This window comes from Echinops telfairi, unplaced genomic scaffold (genome assembly GCF_000313985.2).
Source record: "Echinops telfairi isolate 266 unplaced genomic scaffold, ASM31398v2 ScPeMD7_7400;HRSCAF=8409, whole genome shotgun sequence".
Classification (NCBI taxonomy): Eukaryota; Metazoa; Chordata; class Mammalia; order Afrosoricida; family Tenrecidae; genus Echinops; species Echinops telfairi.
In genome coordinates, this window is record NW_022111300.1 from 44,279,780 (window position 1) to 44,298,989 (window position 19,210).

The 19,210-nt window shown below is 51.5% G+C and overlaps 1 protein-coding gene across 3 annotated transcripts in view; it reads left to right on the forward strand.

The window, feature by feature from the left end:
• Positions 1–16,601: 16,601 nt before the first annotated feature.
• NEDD4L (NEDD4 like E3 ubiquitin protein ligase) overlaps positions 16,602–19,210 on the forward strand; it is a 208,066-nt gene continuing 205,457 nt past the window's right edge. For 2 of the 3 annotated variants that reach the window (XM_004703012.2, XM_004703013.2), the window contains exon 1: positions 16,602–16,677. The gene's annotated coding sequence lies outside the window, so the exon portion shown is untranslated. The remainder of the gene's footprint in view (positions 16,678–19,210) is intronic. The other variant, XM_045296138.1, reaches the window with a different exon arrangement.

The window sequence follows — 19,210 nt, forward strand, 5'->3', positions numbered from 1 at the left end:
GCAGCTCCGGGGACAGGGGTCTGTGTGTGGGCTAGAACAGGGCGGGGGGTGGGGGGTGGTGGTGGTGGTGGTGGAGTGGGGTGAAAGAGTTAAACTTCTAAAATAAGGATTGAGTTAGAACTGGAAATTCCAGGAGGAGCCCAGGCGGCATAGTGGTTAAACAGCTCGGCAGCTACCCAAATGGCCAGAGGTTCGAGCCCAGCACCAGCCAACTGCTCCACAGAAGAGTGTGGAGATTCACCGGCTCAGTTGCCCTTTGGCACAGGTCCACTCTGACCTACACGGTCAGTACGCGTGGGAAAGGACTCCACGGTGACAGGTTGGGCAATTCAAGTACAACAGCACCATGAAGACTCAGAAACTGATCACAACTAAAAACACAAAGAAGTGGCATTTAGAGAATCAGATTCAAGGAGGGAACGAAAGGGCTCACGTCTCCTGAGAAATGGAAACCGGATCAAGCTCACTGCCATCGAGGCAGTTCTGACCTGCCCCTGTGGGTTTCTAAGACTGTCACTCTTCCTGGGAGTAGAAAGCTCCATCTTTCTCCCAAGGAGTTGACTGTCGGTTTCAAACTGCTCCCCTGGATTGGCCGAGCCACGGCTGAAAAGTAGTGACCCCATTGGACAGACTGGGAAGGTCCGTAAGGGCCACCGGGCCGTAGGTCCTCAGAGGAGCCACATCTTTCTCCCCAGCATCTGGTGGGCTCCAATGTCCTCCTGTTGGTTCGTGGCGGAGTGCTTTAACCACCATGCTACCAGAGCACCTCGATGGATCTTTCCGGCACAGGCGCCCTGGAACAGCCCAGCATATGGGTTCCGCTCCCTTGTGCCCTGGGTTGCCGTGAATCGGAAGGACTCGATGGCGCCCATCCACCACCAGGAGATCAAAAGGGCCGCTTGACTCAGGACAAGGCCCGGAGGGATTGGGGAAGGAGGAGGAGTGGAGACGGAAACTCTGGGAGGAAGTGGGGTCGGTGACACTAGCTTGTGGGGACAGCACTGAGTGACAAGAGCCGTGTCTCTTGTCTGAACCATGGGCTCCAGATTCGCCAACAGGGGCCACCACGGCTTAGAGGAAGTCAGAGCCCTGGAGCTGGAGGAGCCGCGTGTAGACCCACCCAGTGTTGAAATGCTTCCCCCGACACGGAATCCACAAGCCTTCCCACCCACTGTCCTGTGTTCTTCCTGCATTCAGCGTCATTGCATGCGTTGCCTGAGTCTAAAGGACATTATGCGCTGGTATTGGATATAGGGCTAATATTGATCTTATTGATCCGGACTGGGCTGGGATGTTTTCTTAATGTACAATTACTCTGATATAAAGTTCTCTGTTATACACATGAGTGTCTGAATTTCTCTAGTCAACCCAGACTTACACACTAGTGTAATTTGCTTTTCCTGTAATATGTCACATATCTTTCTCTCTGTCTCTAAACAGAGCTCCATGTCATCCCTCGGTAGATTCTGGAGTCAGCCAGGCTGCTGCTGGTGGTGGTGGTGGTGGGTGTGTGTGCTCTGTTTTTCCAAGGCCAGATCAGTATCCCTGAAACACTGCTCTGCTGCTCACCTCGGTGGGGGAGGCCTTGTGCCTGGCTCCCTACAGCAGTGGCCTTACTCCCCACCTTATCCCTACTGAATAAGCTTAAAAGGAATTTTTACTGGGGGTGGGTGAGGGGAAGGATGTTACACTTTGGATTTCTAATAAACTAAATCTTAAATGATGAGCAGCAAGTTAACTCTTTCCACTCCCTCTGCCATTTTTCTTTCCCCCTTTATGGATTGGCTGAAAACTGAGTCATGGGATGAGTTCTTTCCTGGACCTGAAAGGCCCTGGTTTGGGGAGAGGAGGAGAAAAATGTGGAACAGAAAATCCTGAGAGAGACCAGGCTTCCTGGTCAGATAGAGGCTGGTGGAATGGTTGTGTGCCCTGTCGTCCCCCTTCCGGCCTGAGCATGCTCAATTTTGCGTATGCGATATGAGATAGTTAAGGTTTATCGTGCCAACCTGGCCGATAAACACATGTGGGGTTAATTGAAAGGTGGAGAGATAAATGGCTCAGTGAGCCTCACGTTTCTAGTTCTCGGGTCTCTTGCTCTCTGATGGTCAGACCAGGGTGCAGCTGCCTGAGCCAGTTCCCTGCTTCAGCTGGCAAGGCTCACTTCCTGCAAGACATCCCTGAGGAGAAACCACATGTGTACCCCGATGCAGCCCTGGATGCTGGCAGAGACACGTGGAGACCCCTGCCAGCGCTGAGATGCTTACAAGCTCACTGATTCGGCTTTCCTCCTGCAGTCGGCGTCATTGCGTGTGTTTTATGAGATTGAGATTGTAGATTGCTGTTGGACATATGGGCTAATGTCGGACTTATGGGCTTGGGCAGGACTGGGTTGGGATGCTTTCTTAATGGACACTTACCCTTTATATGAAACTCTTTTATATACATAAGCGTTTTTGTGGATTTGCTTCTCTAGTCTACCCAGGCTAACACATGATATTAAAATACACATGGTTTAAAATGACTCAGCGTGAGGGGGAGAGACCCCACTTGCGGGTCTATTTGCTTCTTCTCTGTTGCTGGGTGGATGCCTCTTGTGCTTTGTCCAGTTCAATTTGCTCTTTGTTGTTCAATGCCTAGAATTAAAATGATGCGTGCCTTCTCTTTGTACCACTTTTCTGCCAGCGAATCTTCCCATTCCCGTGGCCTGTCCCCCACATCCTTGGTGACCCCTGCAAGGGCTGGGCTCCTCTGCTCAGGCCACAGCCTGCAGAGAGACCAAGCAAGCGGCATGCTTCTGTTGGTCCCCAGACCTTTCTAACAAGTCTGCCCTAGATAGGACATTTCACTACAGCCGGTGCGGATGGCACCTGCAGCACAGCTTCAGACACTGCAACCAGAGTGACCAGCAGGGCCGGCACCTAACACGGGGAGCCCGATCTTGGCTGGATTGAAACAGTGTGGGTGTGTCTTCAGTGTTTCTGAGCGGTCCGCAGCCCGAAGTACACTTGGACAGGGCAAAGAGGAAATGGTGAAAAGCGTTAGTTACTCCGAGAGGCTGCACCTCCAAACATTTACCGAAGGTGGAGAAGCTACCAGTGTTATCTTTGGGGAGTTTTCTGGGTCGGGATCCACGGTTTCCTGGAGCCATAACGCTCCCGCTGGCAGTGAGATCGGAAGAGCGAGGGAGCGAGCCAGAGAGCCAGAGCTAAGCACTCTCAGAGAGGGGCAACGCTTGTTGCTGGGAGCCCTCTCCTTTCACCTTGTCACCCGGCATGGAAAGTTACCCTTGGAGGTGGCCGAGGCTTCCGCATGTTCTTCTGCCCTTGACTTTTCCAGGTGCTTCTCTCACCTCTAAGGTTCACTCTGCTCTCTCCTAGGCAACGGGCCCCCCGTTAATATGCCAGCGGCACCTGGTAAGACCTTTCTCTGTGAGAGAACCGCCTGAGTAGCCTCGGCATTCTAAACCTGGAACCCAGCGGCTTCCGACCTCAGGATGGTTGAGCAGCTACTGAATCTCCGGCTGGCCTGACCCAGTGCGTCAGCTTGCCTTGAAGGACTTTGCTTAGTTTAGCATGGTGAACTTTCCGGGACCAGTCCAAATGGGCTGAATTGGTTTGGCTCAGAGGAAGTCATGACTCAGGGGGGCAGGGGTCAAGGAAAACAAATGGATTTGAAGTATAGGTACACTAAGAAAGGTGGTTAATTTGTTTTCTTCCAGAAGGGGGGAAGCCCAAGCTGTCTGAGTGGGTTTTGGGGCTGTGGTGGTAGTGAGGCCGTGCTTGGAGATGCCTTATCTGAGCAAGGCTCTTCCTGGCGTGTTGACCCCGAGGAGAAGAATGGGTAGGTTCTTTTTGGAAGACAGTTGCCATTTTTCTCGTAGGTGTTTTGGAACGCTTCGCCCTCTGCTACTTTAAAAGCGCTTGGGGAGGGTTTCGGTGCCATTAGCTGAGTAGGTCCTAGACTCTGGACATCACTACCCTGCTTGTGCATTGTAACGACTTTCTCTTTTTTTTGAAACTGGCTTGGGGGTCACAAACAATTGAAGTCAGCTTCCGTTTTTCTCCTCCTTTCATAACCAGCGTCTAGGTCTGATGGGAGAGGAATCTGGAGTGTGTTGAAGGTGAAACTTTCAGATGCTTAAAGGGAGAAAATGAAATCAGCTAGGATTGGGCTGACAGTGATGCATCGCAGACCCATCTGGGTAGTTTGATTGAGAGAGAGAGAGAGAGAGAGAGAGAGGTGGGTTGGGGTGGGCGAAGAACAGCACCTGTAGCCTCTTTCGGAGGAGGAGCTGGGCTACAGTGCTTTGCTCTGACCCCTTTGTGAGCTGTGCTGGGGTCTCCACTGCTGGCTTTGGCGTGTGGCCTCAGCTGGCAGGCTTTGATTGGGCCCTTGCCCTCCTTTCTTGGGGGTGGGGGTGGAGTGAGTGACCTTGGCTCCCAACACTCCCTCAGGTGAGCTGGCATTCTAAACCTTTGGCACCTGGGGCTGGAAACCGCCTGAGCTCTGACTGGTAGGAGGAAGTGCAGGGCACACCTGAACTAGGTGAGAGATTGGAATCTAACCTACTTCTAACCGCTCTCCACGGGGGACTTCATCTTTCCTGGGTGGTCGTGGGACTAACCTTCTTGACCCTTAGCCCTTCCTGCTGCAAAATGTGGATTCTTCAGGCACCAAAGGACCGTGATTCTGAAGAATCCACTGCCCTGCTGCCACTGAGTCTGGGGGCCTGAGCTCAGGGCACCTGATGCTGCTTCCCTGGAGGGAGGGCCAGCCCCGCCCTCCCTGCGGCTCACCTGCTGTTGGCCAGCACTCCTTTCTTAGCTCCTCTTGGTGGTCTTTCTCTTCAGAGTGGGCCCATTAGCTTGCATTCCCACCAGGTGTAACCACTCTGACTCCCCTCCATCTGTTTGTGAGCTTTGGGACATGTGGTGGTGATGGTGGTATTTGCAACTTCAGGTGCATTGTGGGTGCTCACTGAAGTTTGCAAATATGAGGTGATGAAAACACAGACTAGCTTGAGCAGCCAGCACAGTATGGGGAGGATTGTTGTTGCAGAAGCTGCTGTCTGATGAGTAGTCTAGGGACTAGACATTGTAGCGGATGTGTGTGGTGTAACTGGAATTCACAGGTAGCCTGGAAAAAGCATGGGTGATATCTTGGTGGTCTAGTGCCCTTTTAACAGGAATACCACCAGTGTAAATAAATGTTCCTTTTCTCACCATTTAGGAGAGGAGGTTACTAGAAGTTCAAATTCAGGACCCAAGGCTCAATGGCAGTGGTTCTCAACTTTCCTAATGCCAAGATCCTTAAGTACAGTCCCTTATGTTGGGGTGACCCCAGATGTGGGCATATCTGCATGTGGGCCGACCCACCTGGAGATGATGGAGGAGCAGTGTCTGGGTTCCTAAGACCATCGGAATGTGTTTTCTGATGATGGTGTTAGGCAATCCCTGTGAAAGGGTCGTTCGGCCCCCAAAAGGGTCCCGACCCACAGGTTATGAACTGCTGCTCTAGAGGAAAGGCTTTGCACACCTCTTAGCTCAGTAGGGGGAGACCTTTGTCCCCTCACAGCTTCTGAGTGCCCTGGTGACTTCCATGTGGCCTGGGATCTGCCTCCCCCCAACCCTGCAATCAGGAGATTGATGTAAGATGCCCGACCACCCAGCATGCTTCTGGAGCAGTGGTCCTCAACCTTCTTAATGGCTCGACCCTTTCATACAGTTCCTCATGTTGTGGTGACTCCCCAACCATAAAATTATTTTCATTGCTACTTCACTGTCATTTTGCTACTGTTATAAATTGGGTAACTCCTGTGAGCAGGTTATTCGACCCCCAAAAGGGTCACGACCCACAGGTTGAGAACCGCTGTTCTGTAGCATGATGAAAGCTATTCCTGATGGGAGTCAGAACCTGGCGTGTGTTGTTAGCTGCCCTGGTGGCACAGTGGTTTTGCATTTGCCCAGTAACCCCAAGGCCAGCAGTTTAAAACCACTGCTGCTCCTCGGAGAAAGTGGGGCTGTCTACTCCCACAAAGAGTGACAGTCTCAGAAGCCCATGGGCAGTTGTACTCAGAGCGTTGTTGTGAGTGGATGAGAGTGGGATGGGGGTGGGGGTGTTAGAATCTACAACACATATTTGGGGGGAAGGACCCTGGTGGTGCTGTCAGGTAAGCATTGGGCTGCTAACCACAGGGTTGACTGTTCAACACACCAGTCTACCCGCAAAAGGAGAGAGAGGCTATTTGCTCCCATAAAGATTAGAGCCTCGTTCCAGCCTCAGAGGGTCCTTATGAGTAGGAATTTACTTGATGGTAGTGGGCATTTGGTGGGTGATTGGGGGTTGGGGTGGGATAATTCAACTCACAACTGAAGCCTTGCTGGAGTTTTAAAGTGCTGGACACCAGTGTTAAACAGGATTTTAAAGGAGGGGGCTTTGAGATAATTTGTGGGGTTAGAGCCAGGAGGAAGCTGTGTAAGAGGGCAGGGAGAGGGAGGGGGAGGCAGTGCCCAGAGGAAGGCCTGGAACGGATGATGTCCAGGACGCCAAGTCCCTTCATGGATCAGGACAGGAAAGGACTGTGGGGCTGCCAGAAGGGGGCGCAGTCAGTAGGGACATGTCACTTAGTTGCCGAAACCCAGTTCTCAGATGTCCGGGAGAGGAAGACAGAGGCAGATTGGTGAGACCTGTTGAGGATTGGACATCATGGAAGTTGCCAGCTGAGTCTATAATGTCCATGTGAGGGCCTGTGGGGAAAGAGGAGGAAACTTCAGGGCCCACCTGGGAAAATCGAGCTAAACATCGCAGGCATTCTAGGACAGCCTCCTTCAGGCCAAACCTTCCCTACCTCTCCTCCCTGGAAGCCCTCCCCCTCCCCCCAGGAAGCATGTGGGTTTGTACTTTTCCACAGTAGGGCAGGTCTGGGGGTGGTAGGGCACTGCTAAGGAGCAGCAGGCTCTGGGGCCGGAGAGCACCTATTTCAGGGGTTGCCCATAGCCCTGCATGGATCTGCAGCATGGCTGCTTCACAGTGACACGCTCCGGGCCCCGGGCCAGAGTAGGAGCTGCAGCTCTGGGCATCAGGCACATTTAGAAAGCGTGCTCACTCTGCTGTCACATTCCCATCCAAGCCTGGTGTAGGGAGGAGCGGAGGGAGCAGTGTGGATAGGTCCAAAGTAGAACTGCCTGCAATTGTTAACCTTTTTTAAAGGAGTGCAGAGTGTGTTGTGCGCTCCACGCTGCATTCTTGTTCGTTTGCATGGCAGACTGTTTTCTGAAAGCTTACTGTGCCCATGAATCACCTTCAGGACTTGTGGAATTCAGACAGTCGGGCCCTATGCCCAGTTTTCTGGTTCAGTAGGTGCGGGGTGGGGCCTGGGAGTTTGCATTTCTACCACCTTCCCAGGCAGTGCTGATTCTGGCAGTCCTGTGGGCCACGGTCTGAGCCCCAATCACTGGTCTACCTACCCCTTCAAGACTTGGGATCCATGGGCCCTTGGGCACCCCGAGGCCAGTCTTGCGGCTTCTAAGCTCATCTTCTTGCCAGGTGCCAGGGCTTGGCCATTTTGGGAAATGAAGACCTTAACTGCAGGGGTCAGCCTTCTCTGAGCACCTCTTGTCTTCAGGGCTGTGCTAGAAACGGGCAGGGAATCTTCAAAAGGGAGGAGGGCTCCGGCATCTTTACCAAGCAGGATGGAACCTTCTCCAAGGTTCTCTGCTGTCTAGTTTGGGTTTTAGAAAACGCTTCTTGGAATTATGGTTTTGTCTGTTGTTGTTTTTGTAAGACCTGCCTCCCATGTTTATTCCTTACGCCCCTCGTGAAATATTATTACTTTCTTTTTATCAGAATGAAACACTGCCTGGTCCTGTGTCACGTTCTTGTGTTGGAGCCCATTGTTGAAGCCACTGTGTCCGTCCATCTCCTTGAGGGCCTTTGTTTTCGCTGTCCCTCTACTTGACCAAGCACGAGGTCCTTCTCCAGGGACTGGTCTCTCCAGATAACATGCCCAAAGGATGTGAGAGGAAGTCTTGCCATCCCTGCCTCTAAGGAACATTCTGGCTGGACTTCTTCCAAGGTTTTTAGGGTAGTTTGTTCGCTTTCCTGACAACTTAGAAGAAAATCTTTGAGTCTGGTGTGATGGGTCTGAATTCAAAGAGAGCTGTGCAGTGTGAGAAGTCTCCCTCTCATCTCTGTCCCCAGCCCATCAGTTCCTGTCCCCAGCAGCAGCAGCCAATGTCACTAGTTTTGTGTGGCCTCAGAGTTCATTCTATACAGGTGCCAGCAAATCTTGGCAGGTGTGTGCCTGCAGATAGAGAATGCAGCTGCCTTTGAAACCCATATGAGACAGGAGTAGGGCTTCCTATAGCTGTTTCTCCCCACCACCCCCAAGGACTAGCTCAGCAGGCCCTTTTTCTCAGGCTCCTGTTGGGGACTGGAACTGCTAGGCTTTTGGTTAGCAACCTCGTTTATCGTCTTGGGTACCAGAGGACTCCTTCCACACAGTGTGGACCCTAAAGCAGACCGCAGATTTGAACGGATACTAATGTGTCAGTCTAGCTTCATCACTGGCAACAAATGTATCACAGATGTGAGAAGGAGCCATGAAATGCATGGGAGAGAGCACATGGGAACATTTGGCTGGAACTTTCTGCACACATTTTTGGCAACTAAAATCTATAAACAAGCCAACAACTCAGGCAGAGAGGAGAAAGTTAGTGTGGTCCCCTGTTCTAGGAACTTAGTGCAGGAGGACCTAACCTTGTCTCGGAGCCCGGGGAAGGTTTTTCAGAAATGAGATATTTCCAGCCACTGTGGTGGCCTTGTGCTTAGAGTTTGGCTGCTAACCGTAAGGTCAGCAGTTTGAAACTACCCACTGTTCTGAGGGAGAAAGATGAGGTTTCTCCTGTAAAGAGCTACAGCTTTGGAAATCCACTGGAGGAAGTTCTGCCCTGCCCTGTAGAGTCGCTATGAGTCAGAATTGACTCACAGCAGGGTTTCGAGTTTGGGTTTTAATGGAAAAGTGGAGGGAGCTGAACAAAAAGATCAAACTCTTGGTTCTGGTGGAGAGATGAACGTAAGTGGTGTGTGCCATTTAGAGAATCCTTATTCTTCCTTTTTAAAAAATGGGGACATTCGACCTGTCATCTGTGGAATTCCCCAGGGTTACGGACAGCTTCAAGAAACCAGGTGGCACACTTGTGAAGCGCTTAGGAGGTAGCCAAAAGGTTGGCCATCGAAACCCTCCGCTGGTCCTGGGAGAATGATGTGGCATAGAGACTGACAGTCTTGGAAACCCTACAGCGTGCTTCCACTCTGTCCTACAGGGTCCCTCTGAGTGACCAGTATTTCCGTTTCCCGAAGAAATTGTGGGATGTGCTTTGGTAGAAGAATGGGTGGGGTGCACCTGGAAACCTGCCACTTTCTCAGTTGCTCAAGTGTTTCTAGGCCTGGACATTGCGCTCCTCCTGAGCAAGCAAAGCAAAGCAAAGCAAACCCTCCACCCCGGTCACTGCTGAGCCCATTCCAGACCATGGCGGTTCCTGCATGCCGGGCTGGAACTGTGATCCCCCAGGGGTTTCCCTGGATGAAAACTAGGGAGGTGATTGCCAGCCTTTCTGCCCAAGCAACATCAGTGGACTTGAACCACCAACCCTTCAGGGAGCAGCTTGACCACCTACACCTGCGGGGACTCCTCTCTTCTCCCGAACAAAACCCAGCCCCATTGCCACCAGTCTGTCCCGGCTCATAGCCACCCTGTACTGCTCAGACTCATAGTAACCTCATAGGACAGAGTTAGAGCTGCCCCTGTGGGTTTCCAAGACTGTCACTCAGTGCAGGAGTAGAGAACCTCGGTTTTGACTCAGAGCGGGACAGTGGAACTCCTTGGTAAGGTTTCTGAGACCCGTGCAAATCTTCCCCAGAGCAGCTGATGGACTTGATCCCCCCTAACTTCTGAGGTTAGCACCCACTGCTTAACCCAATGCACTACCAGGGCTCTCTCCCGAGTCCCCTCCTTGGGCCTGTGAGCAGTATCATGGGGAGTCTTCTCACTCCAGAGAGTCCTTCACTCTGTAAATGAATCATTATCTTACAGGACTCTCCCACCACCCGGGAATTCGAAATTGGCCCCTCTATATGGCTAGTCATAAGAGAGATTTTGTGGGAGTGGGTCAAGAAGTTTCGGGGGGAAGTAGAGTCTGTGATGGGTTGGACTCACCTTGATGGCAGTGAGCCAAAGAAACGACAGCCCCTGGAGCACATCTGGAATTCTAGGTGACTGGGTGAGACCCCAGGATGGCACCTTTCCAAGGGGAATGGTACCAGCTGCGTGGCCCCATCAGGACAGGGACTGGCGAAGTCTTTGAAGGTCTTCCTAGGGTGGGGACTGAGCCCTGAGGACCCAGCAGCAGAGCTCTGTCTCCTGTTCGGAGGCGTACAGCAAATCAGCCGAGCCATCTGCAGAATAATAACAAAGTCCTTTGTTCTGTGTGCTCTCACCAAGTAGCCTTAAAAAAACCAATACACCCCCCCCCCCAAGCCTTTTACTGTGAATTAGGTGAAAGTGTAAAGAGCTGATCGTGTTTTGCATTCAATGTTTCCTTACATGTTCTGAGTCAGCAAGCTCCTACAGAGACTGTGACTTCCCTCGCTCCCTGTGTTTCCTGTTTGCAGTCCTCCGCCTACCCAACTCTGGGCTTTGTTTTTGGTTAAATGCTGGGTTGATTATTCCAACAGAGGCGAGTTCGGGGATCCCCTCAGACTCCATCCAGACAGCAAGCCTGGTCCCTTTTGTGGTTTTAAATCCTAGTCCACATTTTTCTCCCCCTTTGCCCGGGGTCTTCTAGTGTGACCCTGCTCAGAGCAGTTGGTGGTGGTTTCTGGGCACCGTCTAGCTCTTCGGGTCTCAGCACTGCGCATGCAGACGTGCAGTGCTAGCTGGGAACTACCAATTTGCCTGCAGGGTAGAGATGCTCTGCTTAGTCATCCAGACCTTCAGCTCCATAGTACAGCTTGTACCTCCTGAGTTTTACCTTCTGTCATCTTCTCCCAGACATTGTGAGGGGTTTTGGTGCGCAGACATAAGCCACATTTCAGATGGTAGTTAGTGAGACTTACAAAGATCCATAATGAATTCCTTCCCAGAGCACCTTTTTTTTTTTTTAAAAATCATTTTATTGGGGGCTTGTACAACTCTTCCTTCCATCCATCCATCCATCCATCCATCCATCCATCCATCCATCCATCCGTTGTGTCAAGCACATTTGTACATTTGTTGCCATCATCATTCTCAAAACATTTGCACCTATTAGGGCTCTGGGAAATCCCCCACCTCTCCTCCCCTCTTCCACTCAAACCACGGAGCCCACCCAGAAGTACAGAACCCCACCCATTGCTGCATGAGCTCAGTGATGACTGCTATGAAAAATCTAGAATCAGATCCTGAGCTTTGGTGTTTTTGGCTTTGGACAAAGTGCCATTGTTTGTTATTGTCCTTTTTAGAACTATACACACAGGATAATTCTTGCTTTGGCTGATCTTAGGGGCATTTAACAATATTTCCTGTCTTGTGATTAGAGGTTCAGAACAAAGGAGCCATTGATAAGTGGATTCTTTGAAGATGGTTTACGTGGAGTCTTACCAAGTCTTCTGGTACAAAGAGACTTTTTAATGAGTGGCAGAGAGTGACTGTGTCCTTGCAGGAACTCTTGCCAGTTGGTTTAGTGAGCCCCGCTTCACGACACCCTCTCCTCTCCCGGCCACAGTCACGGAATTCCTGTGGAATTCTTGGCCCTCCAGGAGTTCAGTTCTGGGAGCCACGCGGAAACTCCACATCCAACGAGGGGAGCATTTGCATTCTTCTTGATACAGACGTTTGAGGCCTTAAAGAGTTTCCAACCTTTCTGTCCAAGCAGCGTTGGTGGGCTTGAACCGCCAACCTTTCCGGGAGCAGCTTCACTACCTGCACCAGCGGGGACTCCTCTCTCCTCCTGAACAAAACCCAGCCCCACTGCCATCCATTCGGTCCTGGCGGATGGCCACCCTGTACTGCTCAGACCCACTGCCTTTTGAGTTGACTCAAAAACCCACAGGGTAGTTCTGCTCTGTCCTGTAGGGGTCACTCTGAGTGAGAACCGGCGCAAAGGCAGTGAGTGAGGCTGGGTTTTCTGTGATGCCCCTGGGAGGAGCACGTCACAGGGTGGGATGGTGCCTGACCACTGCCTACTGCTGTTGCTTAACTGTAAGGTCAGTATTTGAAACCACTAGCTGTTCTGAAGAAGAAAGATGCAGCTGCTTTCTACTCCTGTAAAGAGTTCCAGTCTCAGAAACCTGCAGGGGCAGTTCTACCCCATCCTCTAGGGCAGCGGTTCCCAATCTGTGGGTCTCGACCCCTTTGGGGATCGAATGACCCTTTCACAGGGGTCGCCCAATTCATAACAGTAGCAAAATGACAGTGATGAAGTAGCAACAAAGTAATTTTATGGTTGGGGGAGGGGTCACCACAACATGAGGAACTGTATTAAACAGTCGTGGCATTAGGAAGGTTAAGAGCCACTGATCTAGGGTCTCTCTGAGTCAGAACTGACTTAATGGCAATGGGGTTTCAGTATAGCTGGCACAGTGTGGGCCTTGCCCACATGCTAACTCATGTATTCTTTATAGTCCCTGAAGTTAAGAGATTTAGATGAAACAGGTATATTTCAGTGGTAGAAAAACAATATTGATTATTTCTTTTTATCCCAAGGGTGTTCATAACCATCCTGCGAGCACCCTAGGCAATAACGGGAATGATAAATATACTTTAGAATATGGAAGGCAAATATGTAAGTTAATTTAGGACAAATGACCCAGGTGCTGCTACTCCCTGACTTGGGACTTCCTCATCTACCTGGACAGCTGGTGTACGTGCTGCCAGGGGTTACAGTGGTCACGTGGAGAAAGGACACTGCTTTCCCAGCCCTGCTGTCCCTCCTTTATGGGCAACCAGCTGCCACCTTGAAGACTGGTGTTAAAAAAATAAAACAATTACTTTCTTAAGGCAGAGCCATTAGAAGAAGAGCACTCTCATATCTTGAGTTTTGAGTTGAAACTTGACAGTGAGCCTTTCGTAGGTATCATTTTGGGTACATTATTTTCTCTAGGCTCTGTGGGTAGGTAGACTTGGATGTATTCAGTAGCCACTTACACACAGTTTGTACAAGTCTATTGGATGCACCTGGTGGATGAGCCTCATACTGACTCCACCTGACGGTGTATTCCACCTCTTAGGGTTTTCTTGGCTGTTGCCTTGGAAACGGACAGCCTCGTCTTTCTTCCACAGAGCAGCTGGGTGGGTTCAAACCACCAGCTGGCACATAACTGTTGCAGCCCCAGAGCTAGTGAACCCCAAAGACCTGTCTTAGGGAGGAGCCTTCCAGATGCCCATTCTCTGTACGAGTTGACCCTTTGTGTGCACCACCCTCATCGGTGCCTTGGGTGCCGTGGTTTGTTTCTTGTCTTGATGAGAACTGAAACGTTCAGTGGGAAGCACGCACACCGGGGAAAGACGCTGTCTCCCTGACAGTCGGAGGGCAGAAGGCCAGGTAGGTGGCGATGGGAAGAGCCGGCAAAGAACCTGTCTTCTCTACGTTGGACCGCCGCCCACCTCCCAGCACTGCCTTCTCCATTTGAGCCACCTTTGTCAAATATTTAATTCTGCCGGAGCCAGAACCCGAATGTCGCACACAGACTTTATGAAAGCAGTAAAACCATTCGGAAGGGGCAGGCTCCGCGTGGGGCTGGGGCAGCGATTACTCGGCCACACCCCCGTCATGTGTTTCCTCGGGGGGAATGACGGGTCAGCTTATCTTTATTTAGACTTGTTATTTTGAGGAAACAAAGATAAGGCATTTTTCTGTAGGATGTCCAGAGCCCGTGAGCAAGAATTCATTTCATAGAGCCACGCGCTCCTTCCCCTCCCCTGCCCCTGGACCTCCAGGGAGACTCAAATTCCCCACCACGGCTGCTTGTAAATAAGCAGCCAAGGGCTCAGTCCGTGGCTTCACCTCCCAGCTGCTGTCTGAAGGTGGGAGGTCGGTCTTTTGTTGCATCTCCTCGACCCGCAGCGCTGCGTCTTCCACATGAGGTGCCAGGAAAAGAACCGAGCCGTTGTGTTTCTTATGACAGATAAGTTTGTTCATTTTAAAATTGCATGTAAGTTTAAGAGACCAGAGAGAGAGAGAGAGACGAGACAGACTGACTAGATTAAAGGATATTGGTAGTGGCAGATGGGAGTTTTTGTGGCGTAGTGGTTATGTGCTGGGCTGCCCAACCACAAAGCCAACAGTTTGAAACCACCAGCCGCTCCTCTGGAGAAAGACAGGCTTTCTACGCCCATAAAGAGCTCGGAACCCCACAGAGGCAGTTCTACCCCGTCCTGTAGGGCCGCTGTGATTCGGAATTGACTCAGTGGCAGGGCGAGTTTTGTGGTGGAAGCGGTGGTGGTAACTGCTGTCCACCAACCCCTTGGTGACTATAGGCACAACAGAACAGAAAGCCTGGCCCGGTGGCAGGCCATCCTCCAAGGTGGCAGGCCTTTCTGTGCTGACCCTTAGGGGTTTTGTTGGCTGACTTTTAGAAGTAGATTCCCAGGCCTTGCTCTTAGTCTGGAAGCTCCACTGACACCCACTCGGCATCCGTGCCGCACCCACACCTCTGCCGGTGGATGGGCAGTGGAACCCCTGCCTTCCCCCTGCCCGAGTCTCATGGCCTTCCCACTCACCAAGGTTGCCGGACACTGCAGCCTCACCCACCTTAAGCATGTGCCAGGTCTGAAAGGACATCACGAACAAGTTGAGGACCCTTTCTTTTACATATTGATGTCCCTCACGTCACATGCCTGTGTTGCAGAGAACTGGCTTGATGGCCATCTCCTCTCCAAGTCCTCCCTTGACCTCACGTGCATCCCCCCTTGACCTCACGTGTTGTTGTGCGGCCCTCCTCTATGCACTCAGGAGACCAAGAGCGGCCGAGTTTTTCAAGGCCTCCCCGATGCCCAGATCATAGGAACTCCTCAGGGAATATATTATGTGGAATCTATTAGTAGGTGACGTTGGGTGACTCTAGGCAGTGCAGCAGAACAAAGTATCGCCCAGTTCTGTGCCATCCTGACCATGGTTATACGTTAACTCATTGCTGCAGCCACTGCGGCAGTCCATCTCATTGGGCGCTTCCTCTGTACCAAGCAGTCCCTCCTGCTCACATGCCCAGGGTCCGGGAGACAAAGCCACACCGTCCTTCTAAGGAACACCCTGGCTGTGCTTCCGCTAAGACTGGTTTGTACTTCTGACGGTCCCTGATACTCTCGCCGTTCTTCATCCATGGAATAAATGCACCAGTTCTTCTCCATGTGGCAGGCTGTTGCCTTACTTACTGGTCCAGCTGTGAGGATTTTAGTTTTCTTTACGCTGAGCTGTGTAGCCCACACGGAAGGATTTCATCGGTAGGCGCTTCAAGACCTCTTGGTTCTCTTGGCAGCGAGATTGTGTCATCTGTACATTAGAGGATCTAAAGAGGTTTTCTCTAATCCTGATGCCAAGTTGCTCCTCCTATGGTCTAGCTCCTCCGATTATTTGCTCAGTATAAACCCTAAAAAATCAAACTCATTGCTATTGTGTTGTCCTCCAATAGAGATCCTATCAGACCGGGTAGACCAGCCCCCCTGAGTTTGCGAGCCTGTAGGTTTTCATGGGAGTAGAAAGCCTCATCTTTGCCCCACTTGCTCAATATAGAGATGAAATAAATATGCAAGGATACAACCCTGACACACACCTGGCTTTAAACCATGTGGCATCCCATTGGTCCACTCACCCGGCCTCCCTGGGTCTGCATACAGGTTCTGCATGAGCACAATGCATTGTTCTGGAATCCTTGTTCATTGCAATGTTACCCGTCATTTATTAAGATCCACCCAATCAAATACTTTTGCATGGTCCAGAAAGCCCACATCAACACCTTTCTAGTATTCCCTGCTTTCAGCGAAGACCCATCTGATGCAGGAATGACTGAGTGAGCAATGAATGAAGACTGTTGGCCGCCTTGAGATTCGAGGTGGCTTGGGTGGGATAGCTCTCTGTTAGAATGCTTTTGATTTCTTTTTGCTCACCTTGAGGAATTCCTTGCCTACTGCCACTAACCTTTTGGAAAGTACTGTGATTTTGAGGAACGATTTTACTGCTCTAGATTCTCGTCTGTCTTACATTGTGCACGCAAGCACGCACACGCACGTGCACGTGCACGAACCGAGGAAGAACTGGGGAGTTTTGGGTAGCTTGTTGCACCTGACCGCAGAGCTAGCCAGGCTCATGTGTTCTAGGTAAGGTGGGGGACTCATCTTCTCTCAGCGGCAGAAGCCACCCGTTGGTTTTGATGGCCTCGTTCGAGTTAAGCTCATGATTCATTAGCTTGGCTCTCTGCAGGTGGAGAGTCACTGCCACTGCGGGAACTTGGGTCAGGAGGAGCTCTCCGCCCTGCAGTCCCCTGCCCGGGCTGAGGAGAAAATGCTTCGGAGGAAGCGTGAGCTATCGAAGATCGATTATTGACATTTCAAAATTTTGTCTTCCAACAGGGGGAATCGCGCGTACTCAGAGTGAAAGTCGTTTCTGGAATTGATCTGGCCAAGAAGGACATCTTCGGAGCCAGGTAGGTTTGCCTGGGAGAGGGTTCCGCTGTAGAAGGCCAGTGGGAAGCGCTTAGCAAATGTAGATTATGTCAGAAAGGTCTGCTGTGAAGCCTCTGCTCTGGAAGCCCCAGCTGGTGCGGGAGCCAGGAGGTCTGCATGGCAGTCACAGCACAGGCGTGGACACCCTTCACAGGAAAGTGGATGCTGATGTCGTGGTGGTAAACTTTGTATTGTGAATCAGGTGGAGGGTTATGTTTCAAAGAATCAAAATTTTGCACTCAACCACTTAAGTAGTTACCAAACCTCTCAATAGCTTGACACCCCCCCATCCCCAGTGCACCCCCCCACCCCCTGATTTCTCTCCTCCTTCTGTAGAATGTTCTCGTCCCCTTTGCCCAAGTCTCTCTAGCTTATTGCTTCACCTCCCCCCTCAACCTTCAGTTTGTTTATTTGGGGTGGAAACTTTCTTCTTTTTTCCTTTTATAGCAGTGGTCTCATACAATAATTTGTCCTTTTGTGATTGACTGACTTCACTCAGCATCATGTTCTCTGAGGTGTGGCCCCCCGCCCCCCCAGCATCAGTTCCCCTGTAGAAAAGTATAAACGTGGTTGAGGCTTATTTCAGTGTACTGGAAATCTCTTCAGTGTATTGCAATTAAAACAAAAACTAAATGTAAACCATCTCCCGCAGGGGAACGCACCCGCGCTCCCCGTCCCCTGGTGAACGCTGTGTGTTGGCAGCATGGCTGTCTGAATGAAGCGGTTTGACTGCTTGGCCTGGATTGAAATGATGGGCTGGAGCCGTGCGCTAGTGCTGACTCGATGCGACCATGCGCTCTCCCAACAGCCGATCCGTAGTGCAGGCGCCCACGCTGTCTGCAGCCGCCCTGGAGGAGCCTGGGTGAGAGGTCTAGGGCAGTGGTGCTCAACCTGTGGGTTGAGACCCCTTTGGGGTTGAATGACCCTTTCACACAGGGGTCACCTAAGACCATATTTCCGATCGTCTTAGGAACCGAGAACACTGCTCTTCTATCCATCTCCTGGTGGGTCTGCGCACACGCAGATATGTCTGCCCACATGCAGATACGCCCACATGTGGGGTCAGCACAACATGAGGAACTGTATGAAAGGGTCGCGGCATTAGGAAGGTTGAGAACGCCTGGTCTAGGGGGATCATGAGCCTGTGGACAGGTGTATTCTGCCGCCTGCAGTTTCACCAAAGTTACATGTAGAGGAAGGGGCAGGGGGATTTGGTGGCTTCGTGACTTTTCCTGAAGCAGAGCTGCCCGACTTGCTCCCTCCTAGCGCTTGGTCCACAGGCTTTCTGTGAAGTGCTTGTGGTTTTCAGTGGCTGGCCAGGTGGCCGGGGAGGCTGGAACCACTGGGACTGGATTTCAACCAGATTCTGGAGAACAAAAGCCCTTTGTGGGGCCTGGAGGAGACGGGGTGATTTTCTTGTCCAGCCATCCTGGCGTGCAGGCCACAGTGCTGCCACCAGCCCAGAAAGGCTGGTCTGCCTGCCCAGCCTCCAAGCAGAGTTAGCTAGGAGGGCCGGGCCGTGACCGAGGAGGAAGGTTCTGGTAGCCTCTGGTGCTCTGGGTGTTCACGGTGGAAGGGCACGAGGGGACTAGTAAGTCCAGTGGGGTTCCCCTCATTGCATTGCTCACTGTCCTATCTGTCCCTGTCCTCAGGCCCTTGTGGCCCCAGGATCAGTGTCACAGACCCTTAGTGCCATGGCCTCATTCTGCCCCTTACCTTGTCTTCCTGCAGCCGAGGTGCAGACCCATTGTGGTCACTGGCTGGCCAGGCCTTCTTCATTTCTGTCCAGCCAGCCAGTATCCTGGCTCCTCAGGAGATGGGTCAAGTACTAAAATGTCCTGTAGAGAAATCACCAGAGAACGGAAGCCCAATGTCAGTTTCAAGCGTTTGGCGAGATCATTTTTGAAATTCTGTACTAATGTGTGTGGCCTAGATGACCCTGCCTTGAGACTACAGAAGGGTCAGCCATATAAACCTGCATCCAAATGGGGCCCACGTGTCTGGGACAGATGCCACATTGAGCGGGAGGAGGTCAGGGCACAGGATGTCATTTGAGTCCTGTCACTCCGCAGTGAAGGACATCTGATCTTTATTGTCCCTAAAGATGATAAACATATTGCAGGCACATGTGTGCACTGAAGCAGTTAAAAAAAACAAACGAGCAAAAACAAAAACCAAAAAAACCCCTCTTAAATCAGGTGATGTTCTAAAGTGTCAATGACACATTCAGTTGGGGTGGAAACCACAATCCCTACCCCCACCGGGCCCATCAAATCAATCCCCACCCATCGTGACCTTAACAAGAGAGTAGAGCTACTGCCCCGACCATGTCTGAGACTGGAACTCCTGGTGGGTGCAGAAAGCCCTCTTCTTTCTCACCGGAGCCCCTGGTGGGGTTCAAACTGCCAACCTGGTGGTTAACAGCCCAGCACTGCTCCAGCAGGGTTTCTTCACAGCATACATAGGGTCGAGTAAAGAGAAACCCCCAAACCCTGAGCTAACACTTGGGGAGAT